Genomic DNA, 13185 nt, shown 5'->3' on the forward strand with positions numbered 1-13185 from the left:
TCATCAATTACCTGCAGGTCCTAACCTGTAGTACTGAGCTGACCTCGGGGCCCGAGAGGTTAATAAACTATCTCAGTACTGTGTAATTGACAAGCACAGACACCCAGGTACACACACAGAGTCGCAGGAACAGACAGGCTCTGATGGTTTTTTCTCTTTCTTCTTCTCTTCTTTCCCTCTTTTTTCTTTTTGTCCTCGGTTTCCCGCATTCCCCTCTCTCTCCGTCTCCTCTCCTACCCCACCCCACTCAAGGAGGTGGAATATCTCTCTGTGTGTTAGCGTGCATCTGTGTCTGTTGTGTATCATTCCTCATGCGCAGCCTTGGCGAAACTATCAGTGTTATCTGCTAACTTTACCACCTGTGTTAAATTGAAGGCAGTGATGTGGAAGAGGCGTCTACCCTGCTTTTCTCTCTCCTACTATCGCTGCCTTTCAATTCATTCTTTTTTAAACCCTCCCTATTCCCCCCTTTTTTTGTCTATTTCTCTTATTCCATTTACCTTGCCCGTTGCCCCTGTCTTTCCCCCCACCTGCCCACACCTCATATCATCTTCCCATTAAGAGGATATATATGTGTGTAAAGCGGTTCAGCGATTGTTGACGCCCATAAATGTGCAGATATACTGTGAGGTTTTTAACCGGGTGGTCGCCTTAAACACACAGCCCAGAAGCTGTTTTTCTGCAGGCTTCCCATTCATCGTCAACACTTTGCAGCCTGGACGCTACACCCTAACAAACTGTTTTGTCACGTCATGTCGTATTGCAGGTGCCACTAACTTTAGCAAAATGTGACCATGTTTCATCATATGTCGGGAAATTTCACGATGGAAGCAAACTGATTTTTGTTTTCTTTTAGGTTTAAGGACATTCTTTTTCAGACACTTGCAATAAGAGATATAATAATTTTGTCTCCAGCTATACAATATGAGGTTAAAATAGAGCTGTTCACACACATCCATAAACACTTTGATCAACATAACAGTGCGTGCAGCACACAGAATCCCACTATAGTGTTCTTCCCATGCAAACAGTGCAGAGCGGATCAGTAGCAGAGCAGAAAGATTTGATTTGGTTCTGTGAGTGTGAGTGTGTGTGTGCACATGTGTGCGCATTGTGCTGTGATAGTGCATGTACCATGACTCCAAAGAAATCTATCTCCCTCAGTAGATTTCACCCCTCGCTTCATTTCGTTAATGACTAAAACAGCGCCACTCCTCTTTCCCTCTCTTTGTGTGAAAGCCATAGCTGTGACATGCACGCCGGGCGCCCAGGAGCGTGTATGCTTCCATGTCTGAGAGGGCTGGAAATGGAAGTGCGCTGCCATTCATTTGTTTTTACGCATGTTTCAAATTTGCATAACCACCTGAATGAAAATTCCAGCTGATCACAAAAAATATGTATATAAATTATATTTGGGTGTGAAAGAAAATGTAATATGTTAAATAGGAAAATGCTATGAATGCTGATAGTAGCAGCATTTTCCAATAAATCTTCTTGCCTCTTCCAGTTTTAATATCGGTAGTTCATCCACGCTTTGGTGTGTTGCTGCCACCCACAGCTACACATTTTGCACTTTCTTCTTCCATTAGAGATTTCAGTCTTATTCTTTGACTGCCTTAATCTGTCCTAAGGTAGACTCTACAAATGCTTTTTCTTCATCTTGAGGACCTTGATTAAGCTTTATTCCATTACAACTGTCTGCACGTGTGTTTCCAGGTGCCTGCACATATATGTCCCATGTCCTATGCATTGTGTGTATGTGTGTGTATGTTCTTTGGATGGGGGTAGGTGGTATTTAAAGTGGTCATATAGCTCATAAATACCCCCAGTTACCCCAGAAAGAGAAAGAGAAGGAGAGAGGGAGAGATGGGGGGGTGAAATCTATTGAAGTGGTTCTGTAAAATAGACTTTGTTCAGGTAGTCACTTTGTTTTCATGCTGATAATATTCATTTAGTGAGGGAGATCTTCCTTCCTTTTCTTCTCTGTTCCTCTTCCTCGTCTTGCTCTCCTTGGTTTAGCTCCTGGCCGCGGGATTAGCCGCCAGAGAAAATGCAGGGTAAAATTAGCCTTCGGCTGTCCTCGCAGGCCGCGACCATTGATTTTCTGCCACAGATGGGGAGAAAACGCTGCTGCTTAATGTTCTTAATACCGACACAGAGAAAGGTTTTTTTTATTGCCTTGGTTTTTGTTTAGCTTCTCTTCTTTTGAATTTTTATGGCCTTGAATGGAACTGCACTTAAATTATTCCTCTCATTTCGCACGTATAAAAAAGAAGGTGGAAATGCACAGTTGATTGGTGTCAGTAATTGTTTTTAAGATGAAATCTGATGTCTTTTTAAAGGGGTGCTTTCTTAGAAGATATATGATAATTGCAATAAACCTTTTTTTCTGCTTTAACTGGAGTTTTGGTCAACTTGGGCTCTCCAACTGTAAAGTTATCCCACTGAGTTATTTTATTATTGTGTGCTGAACTGAAAGGAAATAAAAAAGGAGCTCAGCAAGCAAAGCTGTGATGAACTTGACTTTATTTCTGATCTGTAAGTTTGACTTAACAAATTAGTTTTGATTACCAGTATTGGACTTGTTATTTAAGTGTGTTGGAGGTTGTTTCTATTGTTCTTGTCCTCATTAACTGTGATTTTAAATAAACTTTTGTGCTTTTTTTCGGGTGCTATCACAGTACTACAACCTCTAATTACATTAGCAGTTGGATTCAATACCAATTTTGATACCATTATGGAAAAAATGTACACAATATTGACAGCTTACATTTTTAAACAGAGAAAAGTACTTGAAAAAATGCTCTTGTTTAATGGACTTCTTGTCACGCACTCAAGTGCAAGCAAAGCAGCAAATGTTTCCAACATATCTATTCCCAAGTAAAGCATTATAAGCCTCTTAACATCTATAATATAAAAGTCAAGTGCAATTAAAAAAAACAAAAAGCTGTGCAATCTTAATCATTTTCAAGCAATAAATGAGTGGAAAAAAATTAAATTGGGGTAATTACTGTTCTTATAGGATATATACCGACATGCTTCACAGAAACTCATTATTGTAGCCTTAAGTAAAAGACCGCACTGTGACTGGATGGGGGCGGGGCCATCTTGCTAGTGTGGTATGGAGCCAGCTTTCAGAGATAGCAAGCTGGCATTGGTATATTCATACCAAGGAAAAGAGGTACTGTAACCATTTCAAATATTCTATATCACTATGGATTGAAAAGCAGATACTACTAAAAGCTGCTGGCTGGTGTTTATACAGCCTTCAGCCTTTGACAAATGTGTCCTCTTTGGCTTTAAAAATGTTTCCATCATCACTGTAAGAAAAGTGGGGAAAAAGTGGATTTGATATTGATACAAAGACATCATATCACCACATTTGAAAAACATTTTAGATAATAACATTCCAATAAACTAGGATTGGGACACCGTCCAAAAAGTCTGTTGAGGCACATTACAAGTAAATAATAATAATTATAATAAAGCTTTATTAAGGTTTTTGCCCTTAATTATCGATTACCTAGAGCTTCTCTGTTGTTGCTAGGTTACAAATCTGTATTCTTGTTTATTAAATCTTAAATGAGTGGCTTATTTCTGATGGTAAGAATTGTTCTTTCCTTCACTATGGTTGAAATACTCTCACTTTGCTAGGTACATCTGTTTAACTGCTCATTAATGTAGAAATCCAACCAGCCAATCACATGGCAGCAACTCAATGCATTTAGACATGTAGACATGACCAAAACAACCTGCTGAAGTTCAGCCTGAGCATCAAAATGGGGAAGAAAGGCGATCCATATTGGGCAGACTGTTTTGAGCTGATAGAAAAACAACAGGAATTCAAGTAGCCACTCATTAAACCAAGATATGAAGAGCATCAACACATTAAACCTTGAAGTGGATGGGCTAGAGCAGAAGAAGACCACCCCGGGTGCTGCTCCTGTCCGCTACAGGACAACACAACACAACAACAGGAAACTGAGACTACAGTTTACATAGCCTCACCAATACTGGGCAAACATTTCCTGGTGTGATGCTGCACCATTGGTATAAACAACACGAATGCATAGAACCATCCTGCCTTGTGTCAGCAGTTCAGGCTGTTGGTGGTGGTGTAATGGTTTGAGGGATATTTTCTTGGCAAACTTTGGGCCCTTTAGTGCCAGCTGAACATTGTTTAAATACTACAGCCTACCATTTTATTGTGGCTGTTTCCAGGCTAAAGTATCAAGTCACAGAGCTGAAATCCTCTGGTTTCTTTAACATGACAATGAGTTCACTGTACTCACATGGCCTCCATGGTCACCAGCTCTCAATCCAATAGAGCACGTTTTACAGGTAAATGAACGAGAGGTTTGCATCATGGATGTGCAGCTGACCAATGTGCAGCTAGTGCGTGATGCTGTCATGTCAGTATGGGTGTGCACAAAGAATTAAGGCAGCTCTGAAAGCAAAGGGGATCAAACCGGACAATGTCACGGTGTACCTGAGAGTGTCCAGTAAGTGTATATGATTTTGATTGGTTGATGAGATGTGTTCCAATGGCTTGAATAATTATAAAGTCAAAGTGAAGGGAGCTTATGACATATGATGAAACAGCTTTCTGTGGATACAGACTCTAAAAAATGTACATATTATAATCCCCAGGTAAGATTCTCTCTCTCACACACACACACACACACACACACACACACACACACACACACACTCTACCACATCTAGTTTAAATATTGAGGTTATCTCCATACTCCATATGATTGACCCAGGGGAGTTAGGTGATGTGGATAATTGCTTTGAGACAAACCAGCTGATTGTCTCCTGCCTAGTCTTGAGGCTTCAGTGTAAACCCATGCAGCGGAAGCAGATGTCTGCTGTTTGTATTCACTTTCGTGCCAGCAGCTTAATTATTCTATTGTTATGATAGTGAAGGCATATCTGGTATATTACTACAACAACAGGCTCGTGCGGCACACATAGGGATACCTAAGTTGAAAGTATTAATGGATGATTACTGTGTGTCTTTACTGGTTTAAGAACTAACTAATGGGGGGTGTTTAGCAAACTCTATGATATCCTGTGGTCTCCATTATAGATAAAACAGGAGCTTCGGTCTTGAGTGAGGATCTCAGTTGGCTGGGTGGACCTACTTCTCATGTCTGCGAGTAAAACCAAGGAGGAAGGTCAAGCTTCAGTCACGGTTCCACCTAAATTTTCAAAATGAAGAAATTCTGCACAGAAACTCCTGTGAATTTCTGTCCTATGAGTCTTGAGCAAAACAGCTGGTGGTGGAGTTTCTCCAGGCAGAGGCCATTAAGACGATCACTGGAGAAAAGGCTGCGATGAGATGTAATTAAGAATGCCAGTCAAACATAAGGTCGTAGAAAACCACATAGAAGACGTGATGAAATGTTAGTTCTGTGCATTGACTGAAGAAGTTAATGTTTTTATCAGTCCACACACATCACATGTATTTTTTTGTCGCTATTTTTTAATCCCTCCATTTGAGCAGGAAGTCGTGCAATTCATTTATGTATTCTGCAAACACCGGTTTCCAGGATGACCCATGACTCATTAGTGGAACATCGAGAAAGCGTGTCCTTGTCGACTGTGTTACTTTCAGAGGAAGGCGTCACTCCAACGTCAAATTGTAAAAAAATCACTGATTATTTTATTTATTATTTGCTAATAAAACAAACAAACAACGTAAAGCATTTTGTCAAAGAAACGTGATCAGGCATGAGTAGTTTTCTAGATACTTTGCACATTAGTTTATTCTATCTCTGTTTGCATGCACAGGGGGTTTCTTAATAGTACAAACTGGATATTTTTCTTCTTCTTTTTTGGTATCTGGGTGGAAGAACCATTTTTGTTTAAAGGTCATCGGTTTACTCTGATGTAGTAAGCAATTATCTGTGTCACAATGAGTTTATAACTAGGTGGGTGAGAGAGGTGTAGCCTCTTCAGTCCTTCTGTTAATACGAAACCTTGCACACCGCGTGGATAAAGAAGGTAAAAGAGAAGAAAAGTACACAGAGGGGTTTTTTTTCTGTTGACAGACAAAGCAATTTTTGTCAAATTATGTATTTTGTCATTAAGTTCAGTCTCATGTGGATTTTTATGTACTATGAGTAAACAAGAGCATTGTTGGAGAGAAGCAGTGAAATTATGCTCATTGATCTGAGGCATGAGCACAGATTAAACTAATTAAACTCGTTCTTGTGAATTCTTAGTACAAAACCCTATTTTTGGGGTTGTATTTATGAAGCTGAGGAGATATTCAAAGCCAGCTTATGCATTATTTGATTTTTTCTTTGACACCATTAAATTAGTTATTTTTTTACTTCTTCCTGCCTTTTTTGTGTTTGTGGTTTTGAAAGGTGTGACATTAAAGTAAACTATGGTGGTTAAATGATGCCAAGTCGTTGGTTGGCATGATAAATTGTGATTTTTTTATAATTCGCTCGTTACATTTTGTTTTCTGTGATCCAACATTAATTGGACTTCACAGGAGAGTAAAGGTACGAGCTGTTAATGTTAACGAACCAAGTGGAACAGCTACTGATTAGCTTTTTTTCCCCGTGTTTGTCCAACATTGGTCTAATTTTGATCTCGAGGTAATTATTTAGTTCAGCAAAGATCATCTGTTTCTCTGGACTTGGCTCCACTTTCTTTAGTTTCATGAGCACATGCGCACACTGTGTTTTAAGCTTGGAATTTCCTTCCCTCTCTCCCTCAGTCTTTCCATTTTCCACACTGGCTAATCTCTGCTCTTTCTCTCACTCCAGCCCTTACCATTACCCTCCCCTCGCCTCCCTCCAGTCGTGTCATCTTGTCCATACCCCACCTATCTGTTCGGCTACATCTCCAAGATGCTGTAATTTCCTTGGCCCGGCTTGATGTTTATTGTGAGGCTGAAATTGAAAATGGCCTGTAATGGAGCGAGCCTCGCAGCCCCGGGACCAATTCACAATCTAAATGACTTGCTCCTTTTCAATGGCATCGACTGGAGGGCTCTTTGTGCAGCCTCGTACCTAATCAACCTCCGGTGTGACCCCCAGCTCTCGGGGGCCGCTGTTGGATTAATGATAAAATCATTGGTTCAAACAATTATTCGACCTGAAATGGCTGGCCATTTTATTCTGAAAATTAAAGATTGTGAAATTAATTTTTTTCCCTCTGCGCCGCGTTATAGCAGCGCCACTTATGGCTGAACTCTGCCCTCTAAACTCTTGATTTCAAATGAAAGAGTGCTGTTACTTTATCTAGTTTCTCTCTTTTAGCTTTTTTTTTTTTTTCAAATCCCCTCTCTGCGTATGTTGTTGCAAATAGCTTCCCAGGTGTCAGAGTAGCAAGGCTTCAGTTATGTGTTTGTCTTTCCGTCCTTCTGTCTGCCTGTCTAACTTTCTTTTCTATCTGTGCTAACCAACCTGTCTGCCTGAGTGTCTTTCCGCCTGGGTGCGTGCTTAATAGCTATTCTCAATAAATGACTGTATTAGTTGTTTAATCAGGTAAAATAGCAGATAGCATTGAATAAAACCATGAATGAGAATAAATGAAAAGTCTTCAAATGGAGGGAGAAATATGTTATTTTACTGACTGCGACTAACAACCACAGTGAGATATATGAAACTATTTAATCTCGAGAGAGAGAGAGAGAGAGACCACTTCTTGGTCCCAAAATACATCAGAGATAATCTGTGAAAAGAAATGCTAAAACTATGGGGAAGGATGCAGTTCTTTGGTAACTCTTGCCTCTTGGGGGCACTCTGTGTGAGTACAGGCTCTTTGGAGCATCTAATGCAGTGGTGTTGCATTGACAAATAGAATTGCCTTTTCAGGAACTGAGACAATTCATCCATGCATGCTCTGCTTTAGATTTTTTGAACTTCTACTTAATTCTTTGCTTTAAAAAACAGTTTGAAATAAAAAAGACACAACAGAAAAAGAGATATCACATCTTAAGTTTGACATGAATAGCTGGATCTTTTTCTCATTTTCAGTTCATTACCTCAAAATACCTCCAGTGTGTCACTGAAACTTAACATGTTGGACTGCGGAAGTGTGACTTTTTGGAAGTGGTTGATAATGTGTGTTTCATCTCTGTTTTCCTGCTGGTCTGTCCAGTGTGTGCTGGGACAGCGAGGCCAACTGGATGGAAGCTGGATGGATTATAGATCGCCTGCCCGCGTGCAACTAAACTCTGATGAGCCCTGCTGTGCACTTGTGTCCGTCAAACTCCACTTGATTACTGGCTGTGTATTTATCATCATCATCATCGTCGTCATCATTATCATTATCAGTCTGCTCCCCTCTCTTAAGTCTGAGACAATGGCTTCTCCTTAAAGGCTCTTATTGAACTGGAGCTCGCTAGCCTTCGCAGCCCCATCCCAGTCCTGCTCCTCCTCTGCAGTCTGCAGTGTGGCTAGGTAATTACCCGAGGATTGATTCCCCTTACAGAGACCATTTCTTCACCTCCTGCAGAATCACTAAGAGGCTTATAATAAGCCCTGCTCACCTCCATAGCTTCCTAGCTAATGTCTCGGTGAGCCAGAGGCTCTATTGACTTGTTGATGGAGATGCTGAAGCTGTGCTAAATGCAGCCGAGAGAGGGGAGGAGACTGTTCGCTGTGGAGACTTGATTATTAAAAAGCCACCAAGTTCTGTTTTCATCACACCTAAGACGATACGTGTGTGTGTGTGTGTGTGTTCTTGTCTAGCTATCTTTGTGAGGACCGAAATCTGCATTCTACTATACTTGTGACAACCAGCAGTCACTTGTGAGGACACGCAACCCGGTCCTCACATTTTTGAAGGCATTTAAAGCCATTTTTGAGGCTCAAAACATGGTTTTAGTGTCAGGGGTACAATTAGGTTATGGTTAGGTTTAGGGTAAGGGTTAGGGTTAGGCATCCATTTTTAATGGTTAGGGTTAGGGTAAGGGGCTAAGGAAACCATTATGTCAATGAGGGTCCTCACTAAGATAGCTGAACGGGGTTGTGTATGTGTGTGTGTGTGTGGAGATGGGAAATTCACTAAAATACATCAATGGAAGGTTTTAGGGGACTTAAAACAATCCTACACCTTTTTGGCCCGTGGTTCACAGTAGATGTTGGTGATTTACTGAAGGGCGGCATGAGAAATAACTTTGAGATCTGTATGCATTTTATACTTGACAACAGAAGCCAAAGTTTCAGTCCAAAGTGAAGTTTTATTTTGTGAAGTTTAAGGGTATCAGAAGTCAGTCAGGTGACCAGAAAGTTTGGCTTCATTACGTCCCTTTAAACAAAACCGCCTTCATGGCTTTGCTAATTATCATTCTGGGAACGCAGCAATTTGTTACTTCCAATCTGCCAGTCAGCAGCGGGGCATGAAGAGGGCTGTGAGCCAGCGAGAACAAAGACTTTCATTCATTCGGTGGAAACAGGAACCACTGGCACAGAAGTTTTTTTTTTCTTCAGTGTGTCCGTGTGTGTATATGTCCACTGGAGATAAAGCTATCTTCTTGTACATCTTTATCTCTCATATCAGTCAGTTGTTAGCCACTGAATTCTTGTAGCACCTGTAGTAAAATGCTGCAATTAATTATTATTTCCTTACTGATCAAGTTCTTACTAGACTAATTGTTCGCTAATTCTTCATCTGTCATGTTGCTTATTGAGCTGAACAATGATCCACAACCCAGATATTTTTATTCTTTATTTAGCCTTCAGACCGTAGACTGTGTATAGAAGATGACCATTGTCACTGTGACATCACCTACCTTTGAATCCTCAGTTTTAACATATTAGATGCCACCATGGTGTTTATTTGGAGCCAGAAGGAAAATGAGCTATAGATGAGAGGTTGGCCTTATCTACTCAAAAATCTTTCAAAACCCAAGTTGCTTCAACCTTGTTTAGTGAGTCACCTGACCCTCAACCGGTCATGGCAAATGGCAGCCCCGCCCTGAGCCTGGTTCTGCTGGAGGTTTCTTCCTGTTAAAAGGAGAAATGTGAGGCCATCTGATTTTTGGGGTTTTCTTTGTATTATTGTAGGGTCTTTACCTTAAAATATAAAGCTCCCAGAAAGATCCCAGAGTGATGTTAAAGTTGAGTTAATGCCGGCCACAGCCCAGCAGCCAGACCCTGAACTTAAAGAGGTGACAAAGTGATGAGAAGTCAGGCAGTAGCCTTCGTTTCTATCTGTGTTTAGTAGCATGACTGTGGTAACTGCTTTGAAGTCTCTTTGTGCTGGTTTTCAACTTTGCTTTGTGCTGTTAGCCTTGTGCTCTACTCAGAGTTGCTTTGTGTAATACTAAGAGTAAGATCATATGTGTGTCCTCATTAGAACAGGCATTTGTATTTGTTTAGGACTGTAGCCTATGGGTTTAAGTAACAGCAATATGAAAGTAAGGTAGTATAAGTAGTATATTTTCCTGGGAGTAATTAAGTAACCACTTTTACTTACTTTTAAGAAAGCTGTTCTGTGTAATATGTGTAACAATAACAATTTTTTTAGAGTAACAAGCCCAACACTGTTCACAACGAAGAGGGCAAATACTTCCAACATGCACAAACTTTGGAATACAGAGCATGCAGTCAGTTTGGACTAATGTAATACTTTGATAAGCTGCTTAGCGATGGTGGTGACACTGAAAGCGGAGCCAGTGAGAACCCAGTGAGAATCGATAAGGAATTGAATCGATAAGTGATATCAATAATGGAATCGGTATCACTAAATTCTTGTTAATTCCCATCCCTAGACTAAGCACATGAACTCAGCAGGAAAATCAAGACAGAGTGGCATTTTGCCATAGACTGCTGTAGAGATATAACGCCCTTTTGCACTGGCTTTATTTTACTGACCCAGAAGACTCCCCCCAAATAAAGTCATCTAAATAGCTATGTATTCACAAGAATGGGTGGACAAAATCCTTCCTTTGTTTGTTCCTTTCTCTGTGAGGACAGCAGAACAGCATTTCTGTACGACTTTTATAACTCACGAACTGCTCCCATCCACCTAAAGATGAACACTCATGAATAACACTTTCATTAAATCGTTTACTTTGAAATTGCGAAATGCAAATGATGCGCGCATCCATACAAGCTTTTAAAGTGTTTTCATTCCTGCATTTGCCTCTGCTGTATTCTGAAAGGTAAACACTTTTTCGCCAAGCTCGCCCCAATTTTGCGAGCACACTGCAAACTGCTGACTGTCAGTTTGTTTGTGTGTGTGTCTGCGTGGTTGTGATGAATATGACTGAGCACAAACATGGTGCCCCTTAGAAATAAGACTTGTTAACCACAGTTGTAGTCTTTGTGTGGGAGAGAACTTGAATTTTCATGAGACTTCTTTCTCACTGCTTAAAAGTCTATAACCTCTTGTGGAAGCTTGAAGTGACAAAATTTGGCAAGAAAGTAGGCAGCTGCAATTACTCATTGAAGTCTCTAACTCTTCAGTGCCCTCCCTGTCTTTTTTCATTTGCTGTTTCTCACCCTTCCCACCTTCCCAACTGGGACAAACATTTCCCTAATGAGGAGATTGGTTGGGAAAGCTGTGGGGAGTGGAGCGTGGATGTGACCTCTGGCATAGTTGGACACTTATTATTCATGGGACCATGTGCTGTTTGTAGAAATGTGTCAGCAAGTGTTGGAACATGGTGTTACAATCTGTCTGTGAGGCTGCATTTATTATATAACTAACTGGAATCATATATTCATATTTAGCTTTTTTTGTGTTTGAATGGAAGAGTGGTAGTGGGTTAGGAGTGGGTTGAAACTGGCTGGGAAGTGTGTGTGTGTGCGCTGTGTGTCTGTGTGTGCGTTCGGGGCACCCAGTTTCTAAGGCGGCTCTGTCTCTCTCTCTCTCTGACTGGAGCACATTGTTCCAGATCAAGGGATGGGAATGGGGCCTTTGGCATCAGGCGAAAGATGAACACACATGCACTAAAGACACACATACAGTGTGAACAAGAGGAGCAACTCTTTGTGACGCTGCCCAGTGTCTATTAATAGTGTGTGACAGTTCAGTCAGAACCAGTGTTTGTAGAAAACACTGATTTTCTGACTGACTCCACAGACTGCTCTGAAACTGTAAATAGCTCTAGATCACAACGACAAAAACCAAAGCCTCACTCCTTTCATCTCAGCTCCTTACTTTAACGCCCAAAGCTTATTCATAATAAAATAAGGTTCAAAACTCTAAGGAAAGCTTTTGTAGTTGTAATTCACAGATACACCTGCTCAAATGGTTGTTAATCCAGTTGCCTAAAGAGCCAGTCATGTGGCAGCAAATCTGCACATGGACATGGTCGGGACAACCTGCTATAATTCAAACTGAGCATCACAATGGGAAACAAAGGTGATTTTAGCGACTCTGTAGCACTGTTGTTCAAGTAATCCAGTAACTTACAGCCAACCTTACAAGCAAGGTATGCAGAAGAGACAACAGTTGGTACCACTTATGCCATCTCCAGGAAAGAACGGGATACTGAGGCTCTGGCCCCCTCCATCATTATGAAAGCACTTTACCAAGTGTTGTTAAGTGTTAAGTGTTGTTTTCTTTCATTGCAGTCTTTAGATTGTTTTTCTTTGTCTTTCTTTTTAAACGTAAAAAATAGAAAGATGGGGTTAAGTTTGCTGTAGTTTTGGAGACAACCATAAATTTTCTGCATGTTTTTGCACTACAACAAAATCCTGCCAAACTTTGAAAAACGTTTAACAACCTATAATGAGCTATAAAGTTTACACTTTATTATGTCACAGACTCACAGGTATTACTTGCTCAAATTTAGCATAAATTATTTGTTATGGTTACAAACAGTGTTGGGTAAGTTACTTTAAAAAAGTAATTAATTACTAATTACTTAGTCAATATTGTTTTTAAAATACTTATCTAATTACTGTGTCAGAAAAGTAACTTAATTACTACATAAGTATTTAACTAAATACTTCTTAAAATTCATATAAACCTTGAGTGGACAAACAATAGAAATTAAACTCTTTAAATAATAAATACATTTTTTTAAAGACAGACACTCTACAGTACGCAGCGGTAGCATCTGTTCCACAATGTAGCCTGCCAGGGCTGGACTGGGACAAAAAATCGGCCCGGGCATTTTGACTAGAGACCGGCCCACCAGGTATTATAGGAAAAACCATAAATCCTTTGAATGAAAACAAACGCTGTTGTCACAGTGATGTA

Source organism: Oreochromis aureus, linkage group 17 (assembly GCF_013358895.1).
Source record: "Oreochromis aureus strain Israel breed Guangdong linkage group 17, ZZ_aureus, whole genome shotgun sequence".
Lineage (NCBI taxonomy): Eukaryota > Metazoa > Chordata > Actinopteri > Cichliformes > Cichlidae > Oreochromis > Oreochromis aureus.